Source organism: Pinus tabuliformis, chromosome X, assembly GCF_031772625.1.
Source record: "Pinus tabuliformis cultivar Carrire ecotype Pingquan chromosome X, CPIR1, whole genome shotgun sequence".
Lineage (NCBI taxonomy): Eukaryota > Viridiplantae > Streptophyta > Pinopsida > Pinales > Pinaceae > Pinus > Pinus tabuliformis.
Genome location: NC_142308.1, coordinates 718,558,360 through 718,573,165, shown reverse-complemented (window position 1 = coordinate 718,573,165; position 14,806 = coordinate 718,558,360).

Below are 14,806 nucleotides of genomic sequence, written 5' to 3'. Positions count from 1 at the left end.
TCTTAGCTTCGTTAATTCCTTTTCTCCCTTGATTTTGTCCATGTACACATGTAAAGGATATTGCATCCCGACCGAATGTTGTCGACTCATCAGTTGACCTCCTAGACTACTCCTTGGGTACTTTTCTTCTGCACAGACCCCCAAGTTGCAATGGGGTTGCAAGTAGAGAAATAATACTAGAAATTGGAGAAGATCACTCATGGCTCAAGAGTTCCATCTCTAATGGCCTCCACTTCACCAAAATCACTATGGAATTAATAGTCGTTATCACAATAAAATTATAAATGTCATCCAACAGTAGAGAAAAATTAATCCTCTCCCGTAGATTTCTCCTTCTTTTAGAAGAGACCACTTCATGCAAAAACAAATATTTTTATTAATCTAAAAATTTGATTATTCACCCATCCATGTGTCAACCTCTCACCAAGCTCTCCTAAATTATTTATTTAAATTCTTATTAAAAAGCATAATTTCCCTCACCCCAACATGACTCCCTATTTCTTCTCCTAGTTGTCTCTTGATCTCCCTTTTATACTCCTTATTTTGTGTTCATTACTAAAGTCAACTGGTAGGTCTTAGATTTGGTTCCCCAACTACACCCTAGTTTATCTCAAGTTGAACTCTTGGATGGAGATCTTTGTGTTGTGCTCTTGCCACATGGAGGTTCTCTCATGAAACTAAATTTCTCTAATTTTAAATTATTATTATTTAATTTCATACACCACCCTATTTTCTTAATGAGGTTAAACTATTATTGGATTAATGTTAACTCCATGTTCCCTTCCCCTTTTGTTATTAGAACATTTTTTAACTTGGAGTTATTTTTAATGCACATTATCTACCTAATAGTTTTCCAAACATTGAAAGGGGTAGAGTTACTCAATTGTTATAGTTTTTATAATTCTTATTATTATCCCTTTATCTCAAGCTTTACTCTTGATTTAGTTAATTTTATTCTAAAACCTATCTCACTATATGGTGTGAATTAGTGTTCATCATTGTATGATTATCTGCTCTTAATTATCTTTCAACATTTTCTTCTTGATGTCAAGGGTGCTAAGTCGGTCATGCCCTTCAAGGAATTCTCTTTGAAGTTCCAAAGTTTTAGAACAACATGGGATTGATTACATGTCTCAACATCTCCTTCTCTCAAGATGGTACTAGGATAACATTCATCTGCATTAACCCTATCCCATATAAATGGGTGACATAACTTCTCATATTCACCTATTAAACCTTTATTAAACAGATTTACATATAAATTTTAAAGCGATCTCTTTTTCCCTTCCAAAAGTCTACACACAAATATAGGCATTTACATTATTAAACCTTTCTACAATTTGTTGTGGTGTCCACATTTGAATACAAGAATATTATCTTGTTTTTAGAGTAGTTTAATTATTATCATATATTCCCAACATTTTCATTCCCAGTGTTTGATGTATTAGCCTCAAATTCTGAGGAATCCCTTTTCAAAATAGGGTAGCATTCCTTGATGACAATGCTCACAATCACATCTGCCAAATAAAATAATAATATCTATAATTTTTTGGAAATTTGCTAGAGCATGATTTGAATTACTAGGTAATTGTGGCATTGCTTCAACAATTTCTAATTGGTTTAAGAACTTATCTTGGTGGCGCTAACAAGTTAAATTTAGGTTGAAAGTATTTTACAAAGAATTTGAATATGTCAAGAGTGGTCTTGACTCACATGATAATTGACTCGTGGATAAACACACTTGATGTAGACCTACTATTGCCACCTCAATTTAGCAGCAATAAAAGGTTGGTCATGATAAATCAAGGTACCATTGAAATATACTTCTCATAAATTCCACCATAAGTATTCAAACTATAACATGTAACAACCCAAACTTGCATGAACCCTTTTTTTTTAAATCAAACAATTTCCTTAATAATCAGTCTTAATCACACATGTAGCAACCTTACACCTTGCAGAGTAATTTGGGTATCATATATACAAGTGAATATCATTAGCACTAATACGATCATGACAAAGGCATGATTAATATATTATAAATGCTTGAAGGTTATAAACTTCGACAACATACTACCCTATTCCACTAATCACACATATCCAAGGTCAGGATTAGACCTAGAGCTTCTTACATATAACAATGTGCTCATTTAATTGTTGGGGTGGAACCAACTTGTCTTAAGTAATGAAACATTCCCTAATCCATAACCCCATACATTTACAATTTGATCATTCTTAGCCCCGCATCTTATGTATATGTAGATTTAATCATTATCATTACTATTATTTGTTTGTTATTTATTTATTTCTACTATATTTATGTGTGTGTATAGGCACATTAATTCATAATAACCTTAAATCAATATACATGTTTTGAATGCTCTATACCTTTAATATTTGAAGAGAAAATATAAAATGGAATCATTTCCCATTTTTTCTAAGTGATCACTTCACAAATAATGAGAGAAAATGAAATAATAGGAAATATAAACCTTAGACACAAATGGAATTTGTCCATGAAGTCCTTCTCCTAAACTAGTCCACCAAGTACCATGTATATTCTCATGCTCTATGTTGTGGGCCCCACTATAGCATCTTTCCCTCTATATCATTTCTCAAAAAGTCTAAACCTATGTTGCAGGAAAAGCCTAAAAAGGTGGCGTACTAGTACCAGTACTAGTACCATACGAAATTTCACTATTTCGATACGACGTACGGTACGTCCAACAATGTTTTAGCCGCGTTTCGGCTGCTATAGGCCGTGTTTCGGGCAACAGAAAGGCGAAATTAATTTATTTATTTTTTACCTTTTTTGGTCAGCTCAAGGGGTGAAGAAGGGCATGGGCCCCTTCTAACACCCAAATGTCCATATTTAGAGCTCTCTCTTTCTGCTCTTAATATTTGTGCTAGTGGTGGTGCAAGTGCAACTAGAAGTACTAGTAGAGTTGCCTCTTCTATTGAACAAGCATCTTGTTCTATCTTTGCTGATGAGGATGAGGATTTTTATTAGTAATGATATGTTAATGTAGCCATAATTGTCTTTAGCTCATGTTTTATTTCAGTTTTAACACATATAGCCTCACATATAAAGGTTGATTTTGGAGCCTTGGATGTAAAGCCTCATCTATAAAGGCTAATTTTGGATCTTTGCATCATGTAATCATCTGTTAGAGTTAATATAAATTTGGATTTCCTTCTAAAATGTCATTTATATGTCTCATTCTTTATTTTCTTGGAAAATAATGTGTTATTTAATATTGACTAATATATATATATATATATATATATATATATATATATATATATATATATATATATATATATATATATATATATATATATATATATATATATATGACGTTTCGGTCGCGTTTCACGTCATCCCTGTTTTGGAAACTTCTAGACGTTTCTTTCAACTTAGGTCTAAACCCACTTACTCCACATTCATACTAAAGCTCGTGCAGGAAGTTCATGTCTGGGCTACATTTTTCAGCATCAATTACACCAACTTGAGCTCCATGGTTCTTTTGTTCTTACGATGTCTTATCATACTATCAAGGTTAATACCATGGGTTGTTTGAATACCATGGTTCATATTTTCCTTTATTAAATAAAGTGACTCTTTTATATTGTTTTTAGTCATTTTAATTAATTAATTCCTCCCCTAAGACTCCCCAATTTATTTCAATCTACATCCTATGGGAATGGCTAAGCTACTAAGATGGTCTCTATTGCCCAAGTCCGAGAAAAAGGGACATTACAATAAATATCATCCATGTTGACTTTCTTTTCTTATGTCCCAAGCCAATCCTAAGGGTAAATGTTGGAGATAGATTGGTTGATTTTGACCTATAACCCTAAAGATTGTTCATATCATTTATATTTTTCTCTTACTGGAATTTTGTAGCCAACATTGGTAGTTATCATTTCATTAAGGACCCATTTAGTGGTAATTAATGTCACACCATTAGTTGGCACACAATAGTTGTTTGAATTAATGTTACGTAATCTAGGACTAGTGCCTAAAAAATATGGTTACCACCACAATTACAATCACTCAAGTGTGTTACATAATCTAGGCCTAGTTCCTAAAGGATATAGTTACCACCACAATTACAAACACTCAAGTGCATATGAGCTTATCGAATACCAAGCTACTAAAAAACACTTGCCTTTATCATTGATATACCATGCTTATTATCTATGTTGGGTTATTGGCCCATATTTTCAACAAACAAAACAATTCTCACAATCACAATCATGTACAAGAACCTCAAAAGAGTTACAGTATTTTAATTTACTAATTCATAGACTGAAAAAGGGAAAAATCAAATTTTATTTATAAGACCTCATAGAAACAACATTTCAAAACTACTAACAATATTTAAAAACTTCAAGTTAGATATTCACCTATATAGTCTTCTCTTCCCTACAAAACAAAATATGGATTGCTTATGTTACTCATCTTCTTCAATGTATACAAACAGATAAACACATATTGTCTTGCATAAGACATGGGTACTCAAGAAAAATTTCAATCTTTACTATAATGACATCCTAAAAATGAAATTTCAAAACCAATAACAACATTTTAAACTTCAAGTTGCATATGCAACTAAATAATCTTCCCATAATTAAAATTAAAATATGGATTACTAATGTTATTGTCTCCTTCACCCGGAATAAATACATAAACATATGCTTACTAACATAAAAATATGGATATTCTAATTTTATTTTTAATTAATCTTTTAAAATTAGATTACAAACCAAACTTTGTATCTATGTGCTTGAGAAAAAAAAAACATTAGTAAGACTTCTCTAAAATAATATTTGCACCATAAAACTTGAACACTTCCATAGGTAGTACTGCCAAATTAAACCATCCAAAAAAATGTTTAAGCTCTCTAAGGGGTATTTCATATTACCCTAACACATCCTAGCAAGAAAGTATGATTCCAAAGCAGTTTTCAAAATAAGGTTTCCAATGAAAATATTCATTGGCCTGGTCATTTTGAAATGAGTATTTATAACTTATAAAATGTCTATGGAAGGTTCAATAAATCCCTTTGAATACTTGTGATGGCTGCAAGGTCAGTCATTGCTTGGTCCTATAAAAAAAATAACCATAGAAACAAATGGCAGTTATCCACACTTGGTTCCTATTACCTAGCTCATCAATCCAGAATTTGACATTTTCTAGTTTACTCTGATGATGATCATCAATAAAAAACACAAAATAGTTTATATCTATTAGTTACCCTAATTTGACATTTTCTAGTTTACTCTAATGATGATCACCTATATAATTTTCTAGTTTACTCTAATAATGGTCACCCATAGTAAAACAAAATAGTTTATATCCTCTAGTTACCCCGTTTGAACATTCCAGAGCTTATAACAATAGGTTTTTATGCTGTAATAATAAAAATGAAAACTGTACCATTGCTTTTCTTTCGTATGTCCAGCAAGACTGCAAGCATTTAGGTTAGGGAACAATCTCCTAAAATGAAATTGCAGTAGTAGTATTTAAGTGAGAAGAAAATCTAACAACTAAAGAATTTTAATGTAACAACACATACTGGGCATATCTTGCATGCCTAGTTTGACAAGAATCTTAAGGAGAGCCACTGTTCACTTATCTTGTTTGAGGGAAAAAAAATAATCTTGAATGTTGTGATAGCACTGTATAAAATAGTTATGCGTGCAACATTTTCACCCAAAGACTGAACCTCTTAACTATATGCAAGTTACATGCCATACCCATAATTCGCCTGATTTTAAATTGCCATACATTTGCTCAAGTCCATCTGATTAGATGATAAACCTTGTCATTAAGCATATTGGAGGCTTTAATATACAGTTCGAGATATGAGAGTTAAGATTTACAAAATTATTCTTCTTCTATGAGGGTTTCGTTATGAATTGTGTGAGTTATAAGAATATTGTTATATCTCTTGGCAACAAAATTTTTACACAGAATCCTATGATTGAGATTATTATCAGTACCAACGTATGGTTGGTTGTATGTCTAGTCATATTTTAGTTTCACAGGAATCCTCATGTGGTAGATTGTCATTTCTATTTCCATTTTGTTTATGTGACATGATATGATCTGCTACTTTTACTGCCTGCACATCCCACTCGTACAATTTAAATCGCCAGGGTTTTCGAATTAGAGCATTGACAATTGGTTTGAGGCCTTTTGGAATGTTCTATGTCTAATCTCTCAGTTTTAGATCTAAAAATTGTTGGATATAGGCCTGGGGAGATGACAAGATCTCCATTGGCTAGTCACTGGGTTGTGGTTTCTAATCTCTTAAAAAATTGTTTGCATTATATTTATACACAGTTGCACATTGTGTTTAGTTTTCCCATGTGTTTTTCATGACATGGACTAATCAACATTTCGTGGATCTTAATTTTAGTAGTGGAGACTAATTCATGTGGGTTTTGGTCTAACAACAATGTGATTCCAACAAGTGGTATCATAGCGACAAGTCTCGAGTTAAAAATTCACCTAGCTCGAGATCTAGGGGAGATTTTTGGACATTAGGGTCTGTTGTGGTCACCAACAACCCCCCTCTTTGTTTGATATTAGCAATAACACCAAGCAAAGGGGGACCCTTAACAAAAAATCCAAAAAATATTTGTATCAAAATATTTGTATTTCTACTCCCTAAAGCTAGATCGCATTACGAAGAGAGAGTGAAGCATTTCCTATGCGCATAAATGAGCTAAGAAGAAGTGACGCGAAATCATTGCATCGCATATATTGAAAGCGCCCTTAAAAGAAAAACTTAAGGAATTGCCGACGGCCGATATGCGACGTCGCATATCGCAGCATCACATCATCAGCACACAGTAAATGAAAACGCGATCTGCGATCTTGCGATTTGCGATCTGCGAACTGCGATCTTGCGATGAATGAGACTATCAATTCCTGCGACGACACTTCTTGACATCGCAATCCTCAATACTGTGATGAAAATCGCAGGAACCACTCATCGCAGGATTCCCTCGACATGGTCTGTAAACCCAAAATTGAGCGCGCACCTTAAGAGAAATTAATGATTGTACGCCAAAATATGCAAGAATGATTGTTTTGCGTTTTTCGAAGAGTCAAGTCATTATGAGTGTCATGATTATGCATTCATTAGAACTTAAAGCTTTCATGTCAATCTTTTCGTCATTTCTCTTTTCCCTTGCGTAAACTGTAAGGCAACAACTAATATAAATCAATATGCAGGAAACATCTAAGGAAAAGGGGAAAGCGCCAATACTAGGAGAACAGAGAGGAGATGCCTTCGCAAATGGATGTCGCATGCAGCAGGACCGCGGATTCCAGAGTATCACTCAACAGACACTGATGAAAATAGACTATCCAAGACTCAGAGTCAAAGGCGCACAAAAGCAGCATGTTTGCAAAAGATCCTGAAGCTCAGACTGGGTAAAGCAAAAAGAAAAACGCTAAAGAGGGAGGACGCTCCAGAAAAGCCTGGAACAAAGAACGGAAGCAATTTTCAATACGGAAGATTGTTCAGGCAACGAAATCCCTAACTCATTGAGTCATTCGCACGGCCGGAAACCGAAATAGCAACAGCACAATCAGTTTGAAAGAAATCTGGGTTATACTAAGTATACACACAACAAATACACCCAGCCAGAGGAAGATTTTCGAAAATATCTTCTAGTTTGTCAGAAAGAGGTGCCAGCTTTTGTTATTTCCACTTTTATCGCTCGAACGAAAGGAAAAGACAACCAGCCGACTCTTTCCAGGCGAACGTTGCATCGCTTACAGCACTAAGGAGCAGATACAGAAACGGTTAGAAATTAGATTCAATTTTTAGAAATAAATTTGTTTTAGTAAAAGGGCGGTCATTTGAAGCCGTTTCCTAAATTTTTGTAATTAAGATTAATTAGTTAGTAGTATTTAACCCTTCTCATGGCATTTGGAGAAGGGTCCGGAAATTTGTCAAAAAACTTGTCCTCAGAACATGCACTTTTGCACCCTCGGAGGGGGTTTTTGATGAATGGATGGATCGAGATTTATTTATGTTTGCATTTTAATGTCTGCTACTGATGTTGCACTTCTGTACTCTTAGTAGATATTAGAACAAGTAGAGATAAATCATTATTGCTCGAAGTTTGTGAGTGAAATCAGTCATAAATGGTACTTTTATCTCTTGACGAATTTCTGCTTATATTCTTAGAGTGATATGCAGCTGAGTTGTTTATATGTTAATGTATGAATGTGTGGGTTACCATTTGGCACTTCTGTATGGTGGAGTCATTTATTTATGCTTGACATATGAATAACTTATTATGCGATATGCTGTTCACAACTGTTTTGCCTAACTTTTTATGCAGAATGGTTTATCTTAATTGATTTCTATTCTTACGATAGCTGAATAATCTTTATTACCAGTTATTGTTCGAAATCTTTTTAGATCGCATAATAGAGGAAATCTACCCCGGGTTAGCGTAGATTAGATGTGTTGTTTTTGTTAGATTACAGTAGCATAGAGTCAGTTTAGAAGTTAGAATTAAATTAGCTTAAATTACTTCTAGATCAGCATCATCGAACTCTACACACACACACACACCCCCTTACATTGGGAAACTGGTCCCATTATCCCCAGTCGGACCCGCTATACCAAACGGACAAGGAGCTGCCAACCAAGTTCCGGACCGGGTGGGTATCCCCCTTGTTGTTGACCCAATTTCCGGGCCCTCAACATATTTGGCGCTAGAAGGAGGGCACAAACTATGAATGGCACCTAAGTCAAAATCTAAATACCATTCTGAGAGTAAATCACCCTCATCAACTCCCCTGACTTCTCCAGTACGGTTAAACCCGGAGTTAGAAGTCGCTCGAGTATCCATCGCTGCTACCTACCCTAATATATCAGACCAACTTATCATTGAACCCCCTGAAATTCAAACTTTGATTCGTAAACTCCAGGGATTCTCTATTTTTTCTCAGAGGTCTGATAAATCTCACAGTAGCGTGACTTCGCAGTACAATCCTGCTCATCCCCTGACCAGATTGAAGAGTGAAAAATTTGGCATTCAACCAAGTGAACTCCCTCTCCCTACTAGGAAAAGAGCAAGGAAAACACCACCAGAGTCTAACAGTGAGACTCTTTCATCTACTTCGTCCATTTCAACCCCCTCACCGCGAAGTCAACCACCCACATCCTCATCCCAAATCACTCATCCATCTTCCACAACCCTTCCTCTTCAATCATCAAAGGTCATAATATCTTCATCTTCTCAGCATCAGGGACCACCCTCTGCACTTTCATTAACTAGCAGCTCAACGATGGCCCAGTCTCCATGGAACAATCCTGGGGCGGTTTTAATGCCTCCACCCCTGAGCCCAATACCGGCCCATCCTGAGAAATGGCTACCTACATTCAATCCAGAAATAGGCATGCTAGCTGATGAGCATATCAATAATTTCATGCTTTCTGTTAATCTCAATGGAGTTACCAACGAGGATGCTGTCGTCCGGCTTTTTCCCTATACAATGCAAGGAACAGCCGGGTCATGGTACTTTTCATTACCTTCCGGGTCTATCACAAGTTGGGACATTTTTCAAAGTCAATTCCTCACCAAGTTCGGTGATGACAGATCAACAACGACATTGATCAATGACCTATCTAATCTTAAAGCTGAGGCTAGAGAACCCATTAAAGATTTCAATTTACAGTTCAATAAGATCCTCAACAAAATTCCCGCTGCTTCTCAACCCAGCGAGGAAGTAAGATGTGAATGGTATATCACAGCCTTACCATCAAACTTGGATATCTTCGTAGATAGGGCAAAAAAGACGACCTGAGTTGAAAACTTGACAGAGGCGTTAACAGTAGAAAAGCGCGTAGTAGCCCTAGAAAAGAGATCTGCAATAGAGGAACGCAAATCTAAGAAAATCTCTTTCAAAGAAGACACCAAGAAGAAACAAACGAAAGATCCTTTCGATATGGAAGGATTACAAAAAGTGTTAAAGGCCATGTCCAATGAGATGATTGACATAAGAAAACAAGTAGCAGAAACTTCTTCCAAAAAGCCCTACAGAGCTTTTAAAAGAAATCCTCCCATGGAGGTGAAACCACCCAATGCTGTCTCAAACGTCGAATCTGAAGAAGAAGAAGAAGAAGAGAATACCACTGAAGGGCAGACCGATGATGAAGAAGTTGTGGAACTACAAGGAATGTGGGATTTCATCCTCCCACAAGAAGAAGATCAAGAAGCATTTCCGGTTAGCACACGAAGCAAAAATCAACTTGATCCTCCCCAAACTACCCCTAAACAGAAGGGCGCAAGCCCTGCAATAAAAGATAAGGTCGCAACAAAGAAAACAACCGCTAGAGCGACCCAATTTAGCCCAGTCCAATCAGATCAAGCACCTCCATCAAGAACACTGATAGTGTCGGATGAAATGGAGTATAACATTATCGATGACATGAAAAAGACTAGGGCTAATATCACTCTTTACGAATTGAGAAAATTGAAACATCAACAGAAAATAATGATGAAAGAATTACATGCCGTGCCTACTACATCTTTACCTACAGTTGTAGCTTCCCACAACATGGGAAGACCTCCAACCAACATGATCAATAAGATTGATCCAAATGACATTGCCTTGATTGGAGGAAGATCAAGATCTCATACTCCTCCTTTTCTTCTCACTTATGAAATTTTCAATAAAAACGTGCACAATTGCTTGGTTGATTCTGGTGCTTCAAAGAATATTTTACCTAGATCAATATGTGCCAAATTGAATGTTCAACCACAAAAATTCGCAGTGCGCATAGTTCAACTTGATCGATCTCAAGTTGAAGTGATTGGTGAACTTAATCAGGTGACCATAAGATTGTCGTCTAACCCGAAAGTATGCCAGGTTATCGACATTCTAGTAGCTGATATCCCTGAATTCTATGGTTTAATTCTTAGTAGGGATTGGTCCGAAAAACTCCACGGATATTTCTCAACCGACTGGTCGCACATGTGGTTACCCTACAACGGTAAACCGAATCAAATAAAGGTTGAACGAGAGTTGCACCAACAGTACATAGTGACTGAATTGGAAGGAGAGAATCAAGCAATAGCATACAACAGCAATATCATAGGCAATTACTCGGTAGATTCTTTCCTCGGCAATTTCAATGCTCATATTTCACCTTACTTAGAAAATTCAGTTTTGTCCCAAGTTGAAATTTTTTCTCAAACTGATAATTCAAAATGTGTTAATTTTTTAGATAACCCTGTAAATACATCTTTGTCTTGGAAATTATATTTTGATGGCTCTAAATATAACGAGGGAGCAGGAGCAGGATGCGTTCTGATTAGCCCAGACGGAAATAAGACCATGCTTACGTGCAGACTTTAGTTCGATTGCACGAACAATACAGCGGCATACGAGGCCTTGGTGCAAGGCCTATACAAAGCAATCGGACTGAACGTTAAGTATCTTCAAGTTTTTGGAGATTCTGAGATTGTCGTCAAACAGGTACGTAACACCATACATTGCCTGTCGAGCCATTTGAAGCACTATCAATCTTTAGTACAAGATCTGACTGCACATTTCATAGCATTCGATATTTCTTCAATCCCAAGACTCCAAAATGCGAGCGCAGACCTGTTAGCTAACGTAGCCTCTAGACTTATTCCCTCCGAAGATTTTAGTCCAGATAGATTCTCAATAGAATTAATCTTTAGACCATCCATCCCTGACAACATCACCAACTGGAGAGTATTCAACGACGATCCTGACATTGTAATTTTCCTCACTTCTGAAGGATCCTACTCAAATAAAATAATTGACGAAGACCATCATGATCACCAAATACAGCAAAATAGCACTGATAATGCTATACCTAAATCGGTGGTTAAGTTAGAGGATTTATATGATTTAAAAAGTCGGTTTAAAAGGTCTGCCAATTCTAAACTCTACAGTTCAACTCTGAATTATGAATTAGTGAACCTAGGAACCGATGAGAAGCCACGAAATGTTAATCTAGGCCACGGCCTAACCCCTGAAGAAAAATCAGCATATATCCGTCTTCTGAGACAATACAAAAACGTTTTTGCATGGAATTACGATGAGCTGAAGACATACAACACTTCTATCATTCAACACACTATCCCTATGATTGACAATGAAAAACCTGTCCAGCAGAAGCTCAGAAAAATCCACCCTAACTTAGAAAATCAGATAAAGACTGAGCTAAATAAGTTGTTGAGAGCCAGAATAATTTTCCCCGTCAGACATTCCAAATGGGTATCCAATATGGTGCCCGTTAGAAAGAAAAACGGAGATATCAGGATCTGTATCGACTTCCGGAATCTCAACAAAGCCTGTCAAAAAGACAATTTTCCCTACCCACCTATGGAGTAAATATTACAGGCAGTAGCAGGCTCAGAGTTAATGTCTTTTCTGGATGGATTTTCAGGGTACAATCAAGTGCTGGTACATCCCGATGATCAGTTAAAAACCACATTCCGAACTAAATGGGGCACATACGCATATCGGAAGATGCCATTTGGTCTGATCAATGTCGGCGCTACCTTTCACAGAGCCATGGACATCGCGTTTAAAGGTTTAGTCAATAAATCGGTAGTGATTTACCTGGATGATATAATAGTGTACTCTAAGAAACGAAGCGACCATCTCAAAGACTTGAAACAAATCTTTCAAAGATGTTTAAGGTATGGGATTTCACTTAACCCAAAGAAATCTTTTTTCGCATTAAGTGAAGGGAAATTGCTAGGATTCATAGTGTCAAAGTCTGGTATTCACATTGAACCTGACAGAATCAAAGAAATTTCCGAAATATCCATGCCCCATAACAAAAAGGCCATGCAATCTTTCCTTGGTCAAATCAATTTTGTAAAGAGGTTTGTCCCGGATTTTTCACGTATTATTTCTCCTCTACAAAATATGATAAAAAAGAATTCAAATTTTAAATGGGGTCAAGATGAACATGAAGCATTCAACTTAATCAAGCAAGCTATCATCAACGCTCCATCTTTAGCAACCCCAAATTTTTCAGAATCTTTTATCTTATACACATTTGCCTCAAAGAAATCTTATGCCGCGATTTTAACTCAAGCAAATCAAGAGAAGGCGGAAGCTCCAATCGCATTTTTTAGCTCGAACTTATAAGGTGATGAACTCAATTATTCAGACATGGAGAAACAGGCATATGTCGTTTTCAAAGCAATTAAATATTTCAGACCTTTCTTACTTAAAGCCCATACCAAAGTCGTAGTACCGTTTCCAGCGGTAAGAAACCTTCTGATACAGAAGGATGTGGGCGAAAAGAGAGCAAATTGGATTACTGCCTTACAAGAATACGATCTTGAGATCAAGCCAGCAAACATCGTAAGAGGTCAAGGCTTATGCAAGATGTTAGCTGGAGCATCGCAAATTCCTGAGAACTCATCTGAAGAGGTACATACATATGAGGTAAGCCTAAACGACGCAGAATCGTTATATGCGGACACCATTTATTATCTTAAGAACGGGTATGCTCCATCACACCTGGACCACACCAAGAAAAGAGCTCTGAGATTGAAAGCTAAACAATACCAGCTCATAAATGATGTCCTGTTTAAAAGGAATTACAATTCTGTACTTCTTAGGTGTCTTGAGAAAACTGAAGCCGAAAAGGTTTTGCAGGAACTCCACGATGGACCAGCAGGTGGACACTATGCTGGAGAAGCTATTGCACATAAGATCTTACGTGCAGGATATTATTGGCCCACGCTGTTCAAAGACTCATACAATTACGTAAGGAAATGCCAAATCTGCCAGACTGCTGCAGGGAAACAAAAGAAATCATCCATGCCACTACAACCGGTTAACATCGAGCAACCATTCAGCGAATGGGGCTTGGACATAATAGGTGAGATCGTTCCTCGCTCTTCTAAGCAGCATAGGTATATCCTCACGGCAATAGATTATTTTACTAAATGGGTAGAAGCAGTTCCTCTCAAGGCAGCTAATTCTGAAAACATTATTGAATTCATAGATCAATTTATCATCACTAGGTTTGGATTGCCAACGGCCTTAATGTTTGATAATGCATCATACTTTTTTGGAAATACAATGACTGAGTTTGCACTTAAAAGAGGGTTCAAACTGAAGTATTCTGTCAACTACTATCTGCAAGGTAATGGGTTGGCTGAATCAACAAACAAAAACCTAATCAGGATTATTAAAAGAATAGTCGACCAAAACCAAAAGAATTGGCACAAAGCACTGGTAAATGCTTTATGGGCAGATAGAATTACGAAGAAAGCTTCAATCGGCAGTTCTCCCTTTAATTTAGTTTATGGGAAAGAAGTGGTTCTTCCAACTCACTTAGTCATTCCCTCTTTGTCTTTAGTACAACACATCGATGAAGTATCTACTTCCTCCTTACAATTGAGACAAATGGAAATAATCAAACTAGAAGAACGACAAGAACAAGCTAAGGAAACCCATGCTCACCACCAAGCGCTAATAAAATCCTCTTTTGACTCAAGCATAATGACCAGAAAAAGCTTTCAGATGGGAGATTTAGTTTTAAAATGGGATAAGACTCATGAAGAAAAGGGCAAACATATGAAATTTCAGAAGATGTGGCTTGGTCCTTTTCAGATTGTAGAAGTCATAGGCCCATCGACGTTTGTGTTGCAGGATTTGGCAGGTAGAAGAGATTCTTTGCCTGTGAATGGACAGATTCTTAAAATGTATTTTCCATAGAAGATCATTCTTCTATTTTTGTAGGATAGTTTTAGTTTTTTTTTTATT